Source organism: Lissotriton vulgaris, chromosome 1_1 (assembly GCF_964263255.1).
Source record: "Lissotriton vulgaris chromosome 1_1, aLisVul1.2, whole genome shotgun sequence".
NCBI classification, from domain to species: Eukaryota; Metazoa; Chordata; class Amphibia; order Caudata; family Salamandridae; genus Lissotriton; species Lissotriton vulgaris.
In genome coordinates, this window is record NC_141685.1 from 103933459 (window position 1) to 103951272 (window position 17814).

The 17814-nt window shown below is 44.7% G+C and overlaps 1 pseudogene; it reads right to left on the reverse strand.

Annotated features, from left to right (window-relative positions):
* Nucleotides 1-4198: 4198 nt before the first annotated feature.
* Nucleotides 4199-5744, reverse strand: LOC147737607 (uncharacterized; annotated as a pseudogene).
* Between the last annotated feature and the right edge of the window lie 12070 nt (nt 5745-17814).

Consider the following 17814-nt stretch of genomic DNA (forward strand, 5'->3'; position numbering starts at 1 on the left):
GCCACACCTAGACAAAATGCTGTTGAGCCACAAAAGGATTACAGGCGCCCTTTTGAGAGAGCAACGTTCCAGTACAACAAGGCCTATAGGAACAGCCCTTGAGATCTATTCAGCTAAAGGTGTTAGCTCTGCCCTCTATGGAGCGGAACTTTGGGGCTTTTCGTCCACCAACGCTCTGCAAAGATCTGAGAACAAATTTTGCAGAGAAATAATGTCCCTTCCACAAGGCACCCCGACACTTCCTTTATTCATGGATCTTGGCTGTACCCAGATTGGCGAAATTGCGAAATTTCGCCCGTTACTACTATGGGCCCGTATTTGGCGGGTAGAAGAACTAAGTGGATATGCCAGAGGCCTTAAAGAAATTATGTCATCACCAAGCTGGCACAAAATCAAATGGCTAAAAGACATGAAAAGCCTATTAACCAAGTTAGGCCAACTTGAATCATGGCTAAGTAGAACTTCACCCCCAAAGCAAACACTTAAAAAGCTTTATTGGAACTGGATTTGTTCTCAAAGACACTCTAGCACATCCCTAGGCAGGCTAACAGAGGACTTTCTGATATTCAAAGACTGTCCCAGGCGGGAACTATACCTGGATACAATTGGAAAACCCTTTGATAGGGCCTTGTATTTCAGATTTAGAACGGGAACCTTACCACTTAACACCTTCACTAAAAGATGGAAATCTTGTATAGAAATTTCTGATCTATGCCCATCGTGCCTTGCTAAACCGGAGACATTAGCACATTTTCTGTTTGTCTGCGGCGAATATGCTACTCCAAGGAGGGTCTGGCTCAAAAACCTATGCCGGCAGCTGGGGACTAGGAGTCATGATGTGGCAATCAGGATACTTATTTCGGACAGTAACGTACCCTATGCTTGTGCCCTATCCTGGGCCTGGGCTATTCGAGCCAAAAAGCTAAAACAATCTGTTTAATTCTTTTTTAGAAAAACTTCTTAAACTGGGAATGCTGCTATAATTGTTCTACCTTTATAATTTAACAAACTAGCTGGCTATGTTTAACTGAACATACATTTATTGAAACTATTGCTTGGAACAGAGATATAGAATCTTTTTAAAATTGTAATTAACTGTAATTTTTTATACATTGATCTGCTTTTATGATAATTACTTTTATCGAAATAAAGCTTTTTGACTTTGACTTGAGTCGTGTGAAACAATAGACAGCTATTTCACTCAGTCAGTTTGTGCAGAATTACTTTTACCATTATGCAGAGAGTAGAGAGACAGGCGTTTTCAATAAAAGGTATTATTTATTGAACAGTCTTTCTTCTCATACAAGAGAAATGAATTGCCACAATTGCAAGACTCGTTATTATATAAAGTGCGTACAGTAAAATGAGTATTGCGAAATAATACTGTAAAATAATTGATATGGTTTCTTAGCCATACGATAGTTAAAAGGAATAAGATATATACATTAATATATACATTTGGCTAACGTACTCAACTGGTGCTTCAACTACGCCTACCCCGGTGTACCTGACCTAAGCCAAATACTTGGGAGGGAGTAAGTAGCAGTTTAAGTTAAGTTGGTTTTGCCAAGGATTTGCTTCAAGAATTCTCTCTAAGGGTTTAGTCAACACCATACCTCTGGAATAGAATGTTGGAGGGCTGGTATCTTCTCTCAGGACTCGATATTCCAGTCACCCGCAAGGGTAGGCTGGAAACGCCGGAGCTGGATTTTCTCGGCAAGAGAAAAAACAGCATCTTTCTCAGCGCGTCAAGGAGGAGGAGGGGCAGCGTCCGTGGGCCACTCGCATCTGCTGGGCTCTGCAAGGGACAGCTGTTCTGCTCCTGTATTCACCACATCATCGCGCATGCTTAAGGCAACGTTGGTAATATTTATACCTGAAAGGTGCCTTGTTTGACGTAAGTTTTTGGATATAAGACGTCAATAAAGATGTCACCAGGAACTGGTCGTTCTTACAGTGCTCATTAGAGTTCTATTACTAATAAAAACAAAGCAAGCGGGGCTTTCCCAGGTTGCTGGGGGTTTATCTTGTTGAAGAACTCGGAGTGTAATCTAGGAATCTAAGATAGTGGCTTCTGCTGTGTCATGTACTGTAATGAGCTGCAGAGGCGAGTTTCTGAAATATGGCTGAAATATGGTTCTGATCGTTTATGCCATTATATGGGTATGGATTGATTATAGCCGTATAGGGGCAAAAGGTCACCATATTGATCGGGGTCCTAGATAGAACACGACAAACCTTTTCATAAATCTCCTGCTTGAATTAACCTATAACACATTTGTGTAGGTAGGTTCATCCGTCACGCCTCTTAACCGGAAAAGGTGTTGAGAGTATTGTGGACAGATACGAGCACTAATCAAGACTTTGGGCGCCATGTTGCGGGAATTCTGCTCATGCACAGAACTATGCGCAGGAAACCAGGACCTCAGTGTATTGTGGTGTACCAAAAGTCCACCTCAGTGCCCAGAACCCCTATCGGACTAGCAACAGTGTCTCATTCATTCTCCGTACTACAGCGAAGCTACCAATGAACAAGCGACTTTGGGACCTCTCAGAAATAGTGGGAATCAAGAACACTCTTTTGTTTTTATTCTCATAAATGTCCACAACGTGAGCAATCAGAGACACTGTATAGTTTAAAATGTTAATTTCAAATACGTGATCTAAGATGCAGTATCTTTGCTAACATAAGTAAAAAGATGCATAAAATCAATACAATCAACATTGTTACAATTCCATAAAATACAAAGGGAGAAATCATATCATAATGATAGTGAAACCAGATCTATTGCGCCTTGTGTACCACCCTCCCCTTGCTAGGAGCTAGGTATTATAATAATAGAAGATCTCTAGGTTAAAACCGGGAACCCCATACCTTCAATGTCAGGTGAAGTGAATCACATCCCAGATCAGCACAGCTCTTTGTCGATTGAAAGGTTTTTTCCAAGTGCTAGACTCATGCATGCAGTGCAATATTAAAAGCACATGAGTTTCAGAAATGAGCAGCTGTGTTTGTGTTGTGTCTAGAGCGTGGGCCGATCAACCTGCATAAACAGCACACATTGTTATTTTAACTTTGAACACTTTGTGCAGACTTGAGGTTGCAGTGTGAGTCTAGAGATATGAAAAACAGACCATTCTCATGTGAAGGAAAAGCAAGCAGTTTGTCTTTATAAAAACAGAGACATGTAGTGACATGTGCAAAAGCAGCAATATGGCGTTCTCGCAACTAACTCACTTATGCTAATATAGCAATGTGTGCAGGCAGAATCATATTCATCCCTACACGTTTACAGGTAGCATGAACAGGAACACTTGGATGTTTTTCTTTGTAACTCTTCATCGCCAAATAAAAACCACCAGCGTTTCTTTTCTTTTATTCCACATTGAGCTAGTCTCCCAGTGGATTTCCTGTTAAATCACGTTGTTTTTTCTATGTGTACCGAAGTGAACAATCACTGGGAACAGACACTTTCAATATACTACTAATCTTTGGTTTTCTTCATTTCTTCTAGTCGAGTCTTCATTCATCTGGTATTTGAATAACCCACATAATTATATACTTGTTCCTGTAATTCCTTCATCTCACAATAACTGGACTGTTCTGCTCCTGTCTATGTCCTCAGATGAGTCAATATTATTGTTATTGTTCTTAAGTTCTTTTTTAATTCAATGCATCACTAGGATTATTTCTAAGAGAGTTAAATGAAGGTGTGTGTTCGCCGAGGCTATGTAGGATCAGAAAATGACAAAAGCTCGTCACACTTTTAGTGCAATTCTAAGGTTTACCCCAGGTGTGTTTGCAATTTACAAAATCACTTCTGACATTAATTGCAATGCCCATTTTTACTCTGTGTATGTTAGTTGATGTATTCGTAGGTTTAATAACTGACAGAAGATATTCACACATTCACTGCACCTAAAAGGTTTTTTCTCTGTGAGCATTAACTGATGAATCCTTAATGCGAAAGATTTCCTAAAGGTACTTCTACACTCACTACAGTTGTACGGTATTTACAGAGTGTGTGTAAGCTGATGTCTATATAGGTTTGATAATTGACTACATTTCTTCACACATTCATTGCACTTGAAGGCTTTTCTTCTGCGTGTGTTCGCTGATGCCTGTTTAGGATTGATAATGGACTTCAGCTTTTCAAGCATTCATGGCATTTAAGAGATTTGTTTCCCCTATGTGAGCTCACTGATGAATTCTTAATGTTGACGAGTAAGTAAAACTACTGCCACATTCATTGCAATGGTAGGGTTTTTCCCCAGTGTGTATTCGCTGATGTCTCTGGAGGCCTGTTAACCGACTGAAGCTCTTTACACATTCACTGCACTGGTATGGTTTTTCCCCTGTGTGTATTCTCTGATGTGTGCGGAGACATGTAATTTGACTGAAGCTCTTCACACATTCATTGCATTGGTATGGTTTTTCCCCTGTGTGTGTTCGCTGATGTGTTTGGAGTTTTGCTATCGTACTGAAACTCTTCACACATTCACTGCAATGGTATGGTTTTTCCCCTGTGTGTATTCTCTGATGTGTGCGGAGACATGTAATTTGACTGAAGCTCTTCACACATTCACTGCAATGGTATGGTTTTTCCCCTGTGTGTATTCTCTGATGTGTGCGGAGACATGTAATTTGACTGAAGCTCTTCACACATTCACTGCAATGGTAAGATTTTTCCCCTCTGTGTGTTCGCTGATGTGTTTGGAGTTCTGCTAACGTACTGAAACTCTTCACACATTCACTGCAATGGTAGGGTTTTTCCCCTGTGTGTATTCGCTGATGACTCTGGAGGCCTGTTAACTGACTGAAGCTCTTTACACATTCACTGCACTGGTATGGTTTTTCCCCTGTGTGTATTCTCTGATGTGTGCGGAGACATGTCATTTGACTGAAGCTCTTCACACATTCATTGCATTGGTATGGTTTTTCCCCTGTGTGTGTTCGCTGATGTGTTTGGAGTTTTGCTATCGTACTGAAACTCTTCACACACTCACTGCAATGGTATGGTTTTTCCCCTGTGTGTATTCTCTGATGTGTGCGGAGACATGTAATTTGACTGAAGCTCTTCACACATTCACTGCAATGGTATGGTTTTTCCCCTGTGTGTGTTCGCTGATGTGTTTGGAGTTTTGCTATCGTACTGAAACTCTTCACACATTCACTGCAATGGTATGGTTTTTCCCCTGTGTGTATTCTCAGATGTGTGCGGAGACATGTAATTTGACTGAAGCTCTTCACACATTCACTGCAATGGTATGGTTTTTCCCCTGTGTGTGTTTGCTGATGTGTTTGGAGTTTTGCTAACGTACTGAAACTCTTCACACATTCACTGCAATGGTATGGTTTTCCCCCTGTGTGTATTCTCTGATGTGTGCGGAGCTGTGAAATTTGATTGAAGCTCTTTACACATTCCTTGCAATGGTATGGTTTTTCCCGTGTGTATTCTCTGATGTCTATGGAGGCTTGATAATTGAGTGAAGCTCTTTACACATTCCTTGCAATGGTATGGCTTTTCCCCTGTGTGGGTTTGCTGATGTTTTTGGAGTTCTTGTAACCGACAGAAGCTCTTCACACATTCATTGCTTTGGTACGGTTTTTCCCCTGTGTGTATTCTCTGATGTGTGTAGAGGTTTGAAATTTGACAGAAGCTCTTTACACATTCATTGCAGTGGTATGTTTTTTCCCCCGCTGTGGATTCCAAATAGACACGAGACCTTCCTCCAACTCTCATACCGGCCTCATGATCAAAGCTGGTGTTGGACGCTTGTTTATACAGCAGGTGGTTTGTCAGTTTTGTTGCCTTAATTTTGTAGAGGTCATTTCTTTGTCTTGGGGTGTCGAGGTACAGAGCTCAGACTCGGACACTCACTGAATTGCCTTTGACTGCTTCTTCCTGGATCTGTCCTCTGTCTCTGATTGCACTGATGTTTTTGGAGCTCCTTATTTTTGACAATTTTTGCAGGTTTGATGTGTTATCTTCATTATTCAAAATCAATCCGTGCATTTAAGGCTTATTTTCTGTTGGATGTAAAGAAATGTAATATTACTAAATGCAAATGTAATACAATGTGAATACACAAAATTTAACCAGCTGGATAAGACATCTCTTCTCTACCATATTTGAAATTTAGTAAGGAACATTTTACCATACATGGATATTTCATTAAAACTATGGTTGAACATGTCACATTGTATTTACTTCTGAAAAGACGGTGATTTACCATTGTTCAGAGTAAATTACTAAGCAAAGGGCAGCTACAGAGCACTCATGTGCTACAGGTACAGTTTTGGGTAGATATACATGGACAAGATTTCATTTAAACAGAACAGATTGTGGAAAAAGAGAGGAATCAGTAAGCGCTGCCGTTAATTCAGTTTCAGGAAGTATCTACCTTAGGTAGCTCTTCAGGAAGTGTATAACAAAGGTAACTCTTCAGGAAGTGTATAACAAAGGTAACTCTTTATGAACTGTATAACAAAGGTAACTCTTCAGGAAGTATATATGACAAAGGTAACTCCGGACATCTTTTTCCACAATGCTTTCCTATTCACACTGGATCAGCTCAAATGCCAACTGCCGCATTTACCTTGCTTGTTACTAAAGACAGGGGTCCCTGTTTACACAGGGTGGTCACTCCTTGACCACAAGGGAGATGTCTTCAGTCTTCTAGTCGGTATAGAATGTCGAAGGTCCAAGAGTTTCATTTCAGAGTTTTGTTCCAGGATAATCTAAAGTCCTGGGGACACAGCACCTATCTTTACACTAAGAAAATGGGCTGGATTACCCACTAGGTCCCTCCTATTGGTGCACCTGAGAAGGGGGTGGTTACACCCCTTACCTTTTGTCCAGTATCGTGCCAGAGCAGGGCTGGAGTGCCCCAGCAACTGGTTTGAACCGGGCTATGCATGGAGCATCTTGTGTGCCCCAGGCAGTGTCTGGAAAAGCATTGTTCCATTCAACCCACACTGCCCCAATACACTACAGGCTGTCTGGGGAGGTCCTAGCACCTCCCTCGACAGGAAAACCATTGTCCAGGCCTCCCTTGCTGGAGTTTCGTCCAGCAGCAGGAGGTCAGACTGGTGTCTGTGGCAGCAGCATCCATTTTGTGATGCTGAAGCTCTGTTTAACTCTAACCGGGTAAAGCAGTAACATACATGTCTTTTCCCTCTAGAAGGGTGGAATGCTACCCCGCCGCCGGAATTGGTGGGAGAGGGTAGTATTCCAAAGCGTTTGACACCTTACACCACATGTTTTGATAAAGCCACACGAAAGTTAGCATTTAACCGCGAGGATTATAATGCACTTAAGAGTATATGGTATGGCTATATCATAGAACAGCTATAAGGACATGGTTCTGAAAGCTGCAGAGGGGCTCAGCTCATGCTAGGGCACCCCCTCACATAAAACCAAGCACTCTGCCTTGAGGATTGTCGAGGCCTACGATGGGAGTGACTTATAGGTGCATATGTGTCTATATATAAAGGTAGATATAGGTATACTATATCTAAGTAAGGGGTGATTACACCACCTTCAACCTGTGGTGTCAGTTTGGATGGCCAGCTAGGGGTGGCATAATACATGCTTCAGCCCATGGTAGGCCTTGGATGCACCTATGCCCTGGGTACCTATGGCACACTACACAGGGGCTCACAGAGGTGACCCAATACCCAATCTGGTATGTACCTAAAGTACACGGAGTCCATTTTATAGGCAGAGCAGATAGCCTGGGGCTCCGAATAGCAGGATCCCAGGCCAAATAAGTCGAAAACCAGCAAAACACAAGGCAAAAAGTTGGGGTAACCATATAGTTAGATATCCACCTTCCTACACCCAGTGTCTTCTCAGTGTTGGAAATTATCAATTTTATTAACAGCCCAATATTAACCCACCACTGCTGTGGCTTGCAGTCATAAGGCCATTATGAACGGACTATGTTGTGTGCCAGAATGCCTGTGAATAGTTTAGCAAGAATGTTTGGGAGGGAGATTGGTCTCATGATGAGCAGGCCTAGGGGTTTTGCCAGGGCCTGTGACTAACTGTTATTACTGTTTCTCTCTTGGTGTCAGTGGGCTTGTCTGTGTCCTCAGCTCTTTCAACAATGTTTGAAAACAAAACTAATCAGATGATAGCTGCCAGATGTACATATTTTGCATGTGTTGAATCACACACTAGTAACTGTACTGCATGCATGATTCACCTTGTCAGTTTGTGAGCATTCACAGACCCCAATCTGACTATTTCTGACACTGGAAACAGTTAGAGTTTCCCTTCAACAAAATGCTGGAGTAACTCTCTTTCCAGGGTAGGAAGAGAAATAGATCACCCTCTAAACGTGGTGGCGAGTAGTGCTATACGGTTCATAGCACCATTTATCTGGGGAAAACTGTGGAAATGGTACAATGCACTGGGAAAATGGCATGTGATGACAATGTGACCTATCACAACAGAAAGTAGCAGTGGGTCTATCAATCAGTTGGCTCAAATATGTGTCTGGAATCTGGAGGTAGACTTAAACTACTTCAAAAATGAGCATCTTTCCTACGTGGAAAAATACCCATCAGTTGTCGATCCTGGGCGCCCTGTTCATCATTTGGGTTTCCTTCACACCGGGAAGGTAGGTTTCAAGCCAATAGTAATGATGGAAATGGAAACCTTTTGTTGTTCTCATATGTCAGGGTGTGGATAGACAACTCTAGAGCAGTGCATGTGTAGAGTGAAAGGGTGTGAACTGTGATGTGAACAGATAAAATTGGGTAATAGAATGGACAGATAATTTTAATAAACACCTTTCTATTACCAATGTAAAAAAGCGTGTGATACTAGTGGTTTTAACAAATAGCCACTAAACCTTGTATATGGTCAACATGTTTCTGCAGACTAAATTATGGATCCTCTCAGGTATCCTGCTGCTTTCTTCAGGACCTAATTCGCGACTGCTCAATGAAAAGTGAAAAAAATGAGAAAACTATCACCTGTGTATTTCAGTAGTACATCATTCTCCTACCTTCAGTGAAATCCAGAGGATCCCAGTAGAGATGTGATGCCCATGCAGACACATACAAAAAGACAACAACCAACAGATCAGTCAGTCAGTTTGGTTACAATATACCAGAATTATATGCATTAGATGATTCGTCACAAAATCGAAATCTAGTGCCTCACAGAGTACACCACACTTCCAAAGCTTAAAGTGGTTGCTCTCACTCACCAAAGTTGTAGGAGAGAAACGCTCCACCCCACTTGGCCACAGCTCAGGTACATGGAGCCCCGCACTGATGAGCATAAAAAAGGAAAACATATTGAATGTCGGGTTAGTATGACATGTCAGGAAACTGACTTCATTTTACCACCTAGGAATCAGCAAACATATCCTGTGACTTCACCTAAGTATGTTCGTGATAATCTGAACACAGGCATGCTCTAGTGTGCTTCACAATGACTTTTCTTTGTATGTTGACCATGAATATCTTAGCGCTGCTTTTATGTATCCCATCGTTGTTGGTAGCAAATTATTATCGGAAAAAACGGCGTCCTGAGCTAGAACGCCCCATTACTGAAATCGGCTCTGTTCGCTCTCTCTTGTCTGTTTAATGGACCGAGCGCTGGCTATTGTAGCAACAGCTACATTTGTACAAGAGCAGATTCGTTCCCTCGCTAAACGCAAACCAGCAGTCCAGTGGGCGGCCTGTCTGCGAAGCAACATCCGCTTACCGCGCGCTTCACTCACCGTCCGGTCGGTACTCCAGACGTCCTTCTGGGCTGTCTCGGGGAGGTGCAGACCGGAATGGAGTGTTGACCTTTGAACCTCCAGCGTGGGTCGCGACAAGCACGTCATCACTAAGCGCTCTCGCACTTGTTCACGGGAAATGTAGTTACGAGCCCTGAACGAGCTCACGCTCACATTTACACTGTGCCCTTTGAATTCGGCTCGTAGCCCTGATTATTTGACACAAGAATTTTTTACTTTTCAGGCACATTTTATTATATAATAAAGATTTCCTATAGGGATCCAACAATTTTCCATCAGGCTCATATCGCAAGTACAATGGCAGCACCGGATCAGAATACTGTTGGCTATTAAAGCCCTGCTAAATGTTGATGGATGATCACAAAACAAATGTATAGTGGTGAAATGATTTTAGCGATGACCGCATATACCTAGTGCTTATGCGCTGAGAATGAGAAAGATAAGTCTATTTAACTCTGGATCGCTTTGCATGTAGTGTATAAAGTGTTGGTACACGACACTGGTACATAAGGGACACCAACCAGGGGAAGAAAAATTCTGCACCCTATTAATCATAAAACATCCCATATGTCTTCATGTGGTCGAGAGTATTTATCATACTGGCACAGCTGATCTATAGGGGGTAAAACCAGCCCTTCTTCTACATGAACATCTACTCCGCATTACAGTATAGGCCGGACCTCAACTGGGGCACCGTTTCTGGGAACCTAGAGTGACATCTATGGGATGTCTTCATTCAGACCAGCTTTGTCGGAGTTTGTTAGACCTGGCACCTTGGTGTGAGTTTCCCTTCCACTTTTTGCTGATGTGCCTCCGATGTTTTGCTGGTTTTCCGATACTCAGGGCACTGCGCCACGGCTGACCCGTGCCGCAGTGCAAGTGCTCCCTACTGTAAATTGTACATGCGATTGGTATCCATGATTGGTGCATTGGATTTACTGTTAGTCCCTAGTAACGCGCACTAGAGAGTGCCGGGGCTTGTAGATGCCAATACTGCTGGTGGGCCTGCAGCGCTGGTTGCGCCACCCACCGTAGCAAATATTTACAACAAGGGGTGGTGAGGGACAGAGTCTCTGAATTAAACAGAATACTCTCACCCAGTCAAGAGATCAGGGCTAGATCCAACACCGTTTTTTAGCTCACTGCACCATCCCAGTTTCAGAACCTGGCTGTATGCAAATTAGTCTGTTCCTGTCCCAGTGCATGATGGGAACAGGGCAAACCAAACTACAAAAGCCAATTCTTACACTGGGAAGGAAACAAGCTACCGGGGACCGGTTTCTGGCATTTCAGCCTCTTCGGCCCGGCTTGCTTGAATCCTGATGGTGCAATGAGCAAGGGACTCACATCTGAGCATACCCTTCCACGCTTAGGGTGGACACAAATATTTACAACAAGGGGTGGTGAGGGACAGAGTCTCTGAATTAAACAGAATACTCTCACCCAGTCAAGAGATCAGGGCTAGATCCAACACCGTTTTTTAGCTCACTGCACCATCCCAGTTTCAGAACCTGGCTGTATGCAAATTAGTCTGTTCCTGTCCCAGTGCATGATGGGAACAGGGCAAACCAAACTACAAAAGCCAATTCTTACACTGGGAAGGAAACAAGCTACCGGGGACCGGTTTCTGGCATTTCAGCCTCTTCGGCCCGGCTTGCTTGAATCCTGATGGTGCAATGAGCAAGGGACTCACATCTGAGCATACCCTTCCACGCTTAGGGTGGACACAAATATTTACAACAAGGGGTGGTGAGGGACAGAGTCTCTGAATTAAACAGAATACTCTCACCCAGTCAAGAGATCAGGGCTAGATCCAACACCGTTTTTTAGCTCACTGCACCATCCCAGTTTCAGAACCTGGCTGTATGCAAATTAGTCTGTTCCTGTCCCAGTGCATGATGGGAACAGGGCAAACCAAACTACAAAAGCCAATTCTTACACTGGGAAGGAAACAAGCTACCGGGGACCGGTTTCTGGCATTTCAGCCTCTTCGGCCCGGCTTGCTTGAATCCTGATGGTGCAATGAGCAAGGGACTCACATCTGAGCATACCCTTCCACGCTTAGGGTGGACACAAATATTTACAACAAGGGGTGGTGAGGGACAGAGTCTCTGAATTAAACAGAATACTCTCACCCAGTCAAGAGATCAGGGCTAGATCCAACACCGTTTTTTAGCTCACTGCACCATCCCAGTTTCAGAACCTGGCTGTATGCAAATTAGTCTGTTCCTGTCCCAGTGCATGATGGGAACAGGGCAAACCAAACTACAAAAGCCAATTCTTACACTGGGAAGGAAACAAGCTACCGGGGACCGGTTTCTGGCATTTCAGCCTCTTCGGCCCGGCTTGCTTGAATCCTGATGGTGCAATGAGCAAGGGACTCACATCTGAGCATACCCTTCCACGCTTAGGGTGGACACAAATATTTACAACAAGGGGTGGTGAGGGACAGAGTCTCTGAATTAAACAGAATACTCTCACCCAGTCAAGAGATCAGGGCTAGATCCAACACCGTTTTTTAGCTCACTGCACCATCCCAGTTTCAGAACCTGGCTGTATGCAAATTAGTCTGTTCCTGTCCCAGTGCATGATGGGAACAGGGCAAACCAAACTACAAAAGCCAATTCTTACACTGGGAAGGAAACAAGCTACCGGGGACCGGTTTCTGGCATTTCAGCCTCTTCGGCCCGGCTTGCTTGAATCCTGATGGTGCAATGAGCAAGGGACTCTCATCTGAGCATACCCTTCCACGCTTAGGGTGGACACAAATATTTACAACAAGGGGTGGTGAGGGACAGAGTCTCTGAATTAAACAGAATACTCTCACCCAGTCAAGAGATCAGGGCTAGATCCAACACCGTTTTTTAGCTCACTGCACCATCCCAGTTTCAGAACCTGGCTGTATGCAAATTAGTCTGTTCCTGTCCCAGTGCATGATGGGAACAGGGCAAACCAAACTACAAAAGCCAATTCTTACACTGGGAAGGAAACAAGCTACCGGGGACCGGTTTCTGGCATTTCAGCCTCTTCGGCCCGGCTTGCTTGAATCCTGATGGTGCAATGAGCAAGGGACTCACATCTGAGCATACCCTTCCACGCTTAGGGTGGACACAAATATTTACAACAAGGGGTGGTGAGGGACAGAGTCTCTGAATTAAACAGAATACTCTCACCCAGTCAAGAGATCAGGGCTAGATCCAACACCGTTTTTTAGCTCACTGCACCATCCCAGTTTCAGAACCTGGCTGTATGCAAATTAGTCTGTTCCTGTCCCAGTGCATGATGGGAACAGGGCAAACCAAACTACAAAAGCCAATTCTTACACTGGGAAGGAAACAAGCTACCGGGGACCGGTTTCTGGCATTTCAGCCTCTTCGGCCCGGCTTGCTTGAATCCTGATGGTGCAATGAGCAAGGGACTCACATCTGAGCATACCCTTCCACGCTTAGGGTGGACACAAATATTTACAACAAGGGGTGGTGAGGGACAGAGTCTCTGAATTAAACAGAATACTCTCACCCAGTCAAGAGATCAGGGCTAGATCCAACACCGTTTTTTAGCTCACTGCACCATCCCAGTTTCAGAACCTGGCTGTATGCAAATTAGTCTGTTCCTGTCCCAGTGCATGATGGGAACAGGGCAAACCAAACTACAAAAGCCAATTCTTACACTGGGAAGGAAACAAGCTACCGGGGACCGGTTTCTGGCATTTCAGCCTCTTCGGCCCGGCTTGCTTGAATCCTGATGGTGCAATGAGCAAGGGACTCACATCTGAGCATACCCTTCCACGCTTAGGGTGGACACAAATATTTACAACAAGGGGTGGTGAGGGACAGAGTCTCTGAATTAAACAGAATACTCTCACCCAGTCAAGAGATCAGGGCTAGATCCAACACCGTTTTTTAGCTCACTGCACCATCCCAGTTTCAGAACCTGGCTGTATGCAAATTAGTCTGTTCCTGTCCCAGTGCATGATGGGAACAGGGCAAACCAAACTACAAAAGCCAATTCTTACACTGGGAAGGAAACAAGCTACCGGGGACCGGTTTCTGGCATTTCAGCCTCTTCGGCCCGGCTTGCTTGAATCCTGATGGTGCAATGAGCAAGGGACTCACATCTGAGCATACCCTTCCACGCTTAGGGTGGACACAAATATTTACAACAAGGGGTGGTGAGGGACAGAGTCTCTGAATTAAACAGAATACTCTCACCCAGTCAAGAGATCAGGGCTAGATCCAACACCGTTTTTTAGCTCACTGCACCATCCCAGTTTCAGAACCTGGCTGTATGCAAATTAGTCTGTTCCTGTCCCAGTGCATGATGGGAACAGGGCAAACCAAACTACAAAAGCCAATTCTTACACTGGGAAGGAAACAAGCTACCGGGGACCGGTTTCTGGCATTTCAGCCTCTTCGGCCCGGCTTGCTTGAATCCTGATGGTGCAATGAGCAAGGGACTCACATCTGAGCATACCCTTCCACGCTTAGGGTGGACACAAATATTTACAACAAGGGGTGGTGAGGGACACCGTAGCAGCCGTAAAGATGTGTCTGGGAACTGCGCCCGCAGAACCCGCGTGCGGTCTCGTACTGTCACGCTAGCTGGGCAAGTGCACCCACTTGCCAGCCCCCGAACCTTCCCTTGACTACATATTAGTCACCCCTATGGTAGGCCTGCGGGCAGGGTGCGTTGTAGGTGTAAGGTAGGACAAGCCCTGATGTGTGTGGCATGTCCTAGTAGTGACTTACAACCAAAATCGTAGCTCACTATTGAAGGCTAACTGTTCTACAGTTAGTAAAATTGGAGTGGGTCCACGTTGTGGTCGTATGTTGGAAGATTTTCCCTTCTAGGGACATACGACCACAACGTGGACCCACTCCAATTTTACTAACTGTAGAACCAAAAATGTGGTCTATGCCATTGTTTGTTCTTGCCCAAAAATCTATATCGGAAAGACCAATCAGCAAGTAAATACACGCATGACGCAACATAGGTCACGCATTAAGAACAAAGTTCTCACAGCGCCACTTGTCCAACATTTCATTGACAAAAGCCATGGGGAAAATGAGTTCAAATGGACTGTACTGTTTAATGTAAACCAATTGAATTCAGGCACCAATAGTGAACAATTGCTTCTACAAAAAGAAGCATATTTGATACTAAAATTCAATAGCACACAAACAGGACTGAACTCATTATCAGAAGTTTTGCGCCTGTAAATGTTTTCGGAGTCACTACAATGACCATAATGCTTAGCGGTGGATAGTTATTTAGTAGGAAGCCCACATGGTTTGAGTACACCAATGGGTTCGCATTTCCTGATGCAATAGTTGGAGAGGAAGGTTAGTCCTTGTGCACCATAACGTGTTATCTAGATGAGCAAGTTTGTGCGCCCCAGCGCTAAATGTTATACCCGATATTTCCCCAGAAACCAGCGTGAATCACACCAACTGTTGGGAACATTGTGCTTAGGTCCCGGCTCGCCGCCCGCGCGATAACGAAGGAGCTACGGGCTGGCGGAGCAGCGAGTCTTCTGCTCGAAAACACAGTCACCAGGTACGATTTAACCTCCTTCCGCCGCATACTTTGTCATTGTTAATTTAAAATCCCACATATACTCAGTGCCGCTCTTGTTTATATGTTCTAGGCTGCAGCAGTTCTGCCGGAACAGCTAAATAAACACAGCGCTTAAAGAAACATTAGCTACATTACTTGCCATATTTAAAGGTAGGACATTTCATGCTTTGAAGGTTTGAAGCCACAAATCCTGTGTGTCTCTGGATGGTTGTTTAACCACCACAATTTCTTTAACAGAATCCCTGCTTAAACTAAAGCCCTCTCCTGAAAATGGCACCGCGGGACCGCGTCTTCCATTTTTGAGGTAAAAGTTTTAACAATCTCTCTATCTAGGGGAACAAAATAGGTAGATGTATAGTGGCTAAAGCAAGCTTACTCTCTCTTTTTCAGAATCTACATTTAAAGAGCCCTGAGGAGAATCTGAGATCAGACTCAGATTCGAAACGCGTTGGCAAATAACAGCAAATTAGGCATCCCTGATTTAACATTGTTCTGTAATTGATTCACTAATTTCAACTACTGAATCTGAAATTTATTTTCTTGTTGCCTCTTTTGTTGTTTGACCCTGGTTGGGCGTCGTAATAATTTGACTCTCCACAAAGAATTATTATTTGTGGTTGTTTACAATTGAAATTCTTCTTCACAAAGAAGCTTGTATATATAGTATGTAAAATTATGTGGATTACTTGTATATATGTTAGTTGTCATAGTGGGATGAAAGTTGTATGCATGTGAGCTGTAAATATTGTAAATGTTTGTATTTTTGTGCCTTTTCTCACCAAAAAACGTTTCTATAAATAAGACTAAAATTTATGAAAAGGGTAAAATAAATTCACCCATACAAACAAAACATTTTTGTCTGTTTGTATTCACAAAAATTGTGAGATAAGTGGTCGAGGGCTAGCATTTTCATTTTTCTACTTTAATTAGGTCCAGCTGCCCCTCTGTCCCAGGACCAAACTCCGTTTTGTTTACAACTTTTAGAAAGTTAGCATTTGCTTGCCTAACCATTTCGGCCCGCCTCTGCTGGTATGTGTATCTGACTGTCTGGGATGTGTGAGTGACAGGGTTGGGGAGAGGGCAGGTGGTGAATGCGCAGATTACACCTTAGTGGGAGGCAGGAGTGGCTCTTGACTCTGGAACTTGCTGTGCTCTGCCACCACAATGCTGGCTCCACCCTCCTGGGGAGCGACTGATGACTCAGCCGACATCTGGCCCAGGAAGGGCGAAGCCCCATCAACAAGGTACTCTGGCTGCCCCTGTCCGCACAATGCTGGCTCCACCTCCTGTGGGGCGTCTGATGCGCCTGCCCCTCACACTGAAAGCAGAAGCCGGATTACACCCGCCGGAGTACTCAAGGACTGAAAGTGGCTATGCAAAGGCCCCCCTGGCCTGGGAGAACAAAAGAAATGCCCTATAAAAGAAGGAGCCCTGCTCCTTGAAAGTTAGATCCGGTTTGGGCTACAGAAGGAACTCTGCCCGACGAGAAGGACCGTGAAGGACAAGGAAGGGTGCTGTCTCTTGCCTGTGTCTGGTGCCTTGCTGCCGAAGGAGAGGAGAAAGGAAAGACTACGAGAGACTTTTGCTTTACAAGACTTTGTGCCAAACTCTGCTAAGAGATCTCCAAGGGCTTGCGGTGAACTTGCCCCCTGACCAGCGCCCCAGGACCAGTGGGCGCTACACCCTGAAGAAAGCGACTGTGTGTGCTGCTTATCGCTGCAGTACCGACGGAGGAATCTCCTCCAAGGCAACGACATCCACCTGACCACCGTGACCGGGGCCCAAAGAAACAGCAAAAGCAAAGTGAGGTCCAGCCGCCGCTGGCCCGCAACTGCACCGGGAGCCCGAGAGCAAAGCGAAGGAGGACCCGTCCGGTCCGAGCTCTCAAGTTGACTGCGCCACGAGCAGCCAATCCACTTGCAAAGACGGACAGTTGTCCTGTGAGAGTCCACTGAGTCGGTATCTTGCCCGACAGCCCAGCTGTGAGCGCACAGCTGCACCGGCACTTGGCTGGGTACGTCCTGCACTTGAGGACCGTACTGCCACTTGCCGCCACCACACAGCCACCGCCTCCAGGGTCGGAGCGAACGCCAACGGAAGGACCCTGCCGCCACAGAGCACCGCTGCCCCGGATGACCCGTGACCTGCTCGGCTGAGAGCCGCAACAAACAGCGACCCCGGGAAGGCAACGCGACGTGGGACAGCTCCCCTGGAAGCCGCCCGCTCCACAAGAACTTTGTTGAACCGGCCTGAGGGCCCTAAAGAACGCTTATTGCTAGAAAGAACTGTGGCAACTTGAACTAAGTAATTTGGAACCGATACTTGAAAGCGCGTTAACTGTATTCATAAGCCTGCTTAAAATCTATATAAAGATATATATTTTTACAGAATACAGTTTGGTCTCATTGTGTGGTGGGTTGGTTGTGAAGGTGTAATATTGCAAGTGTTTAACCCTATGTGCCCCAAAGATTAGCC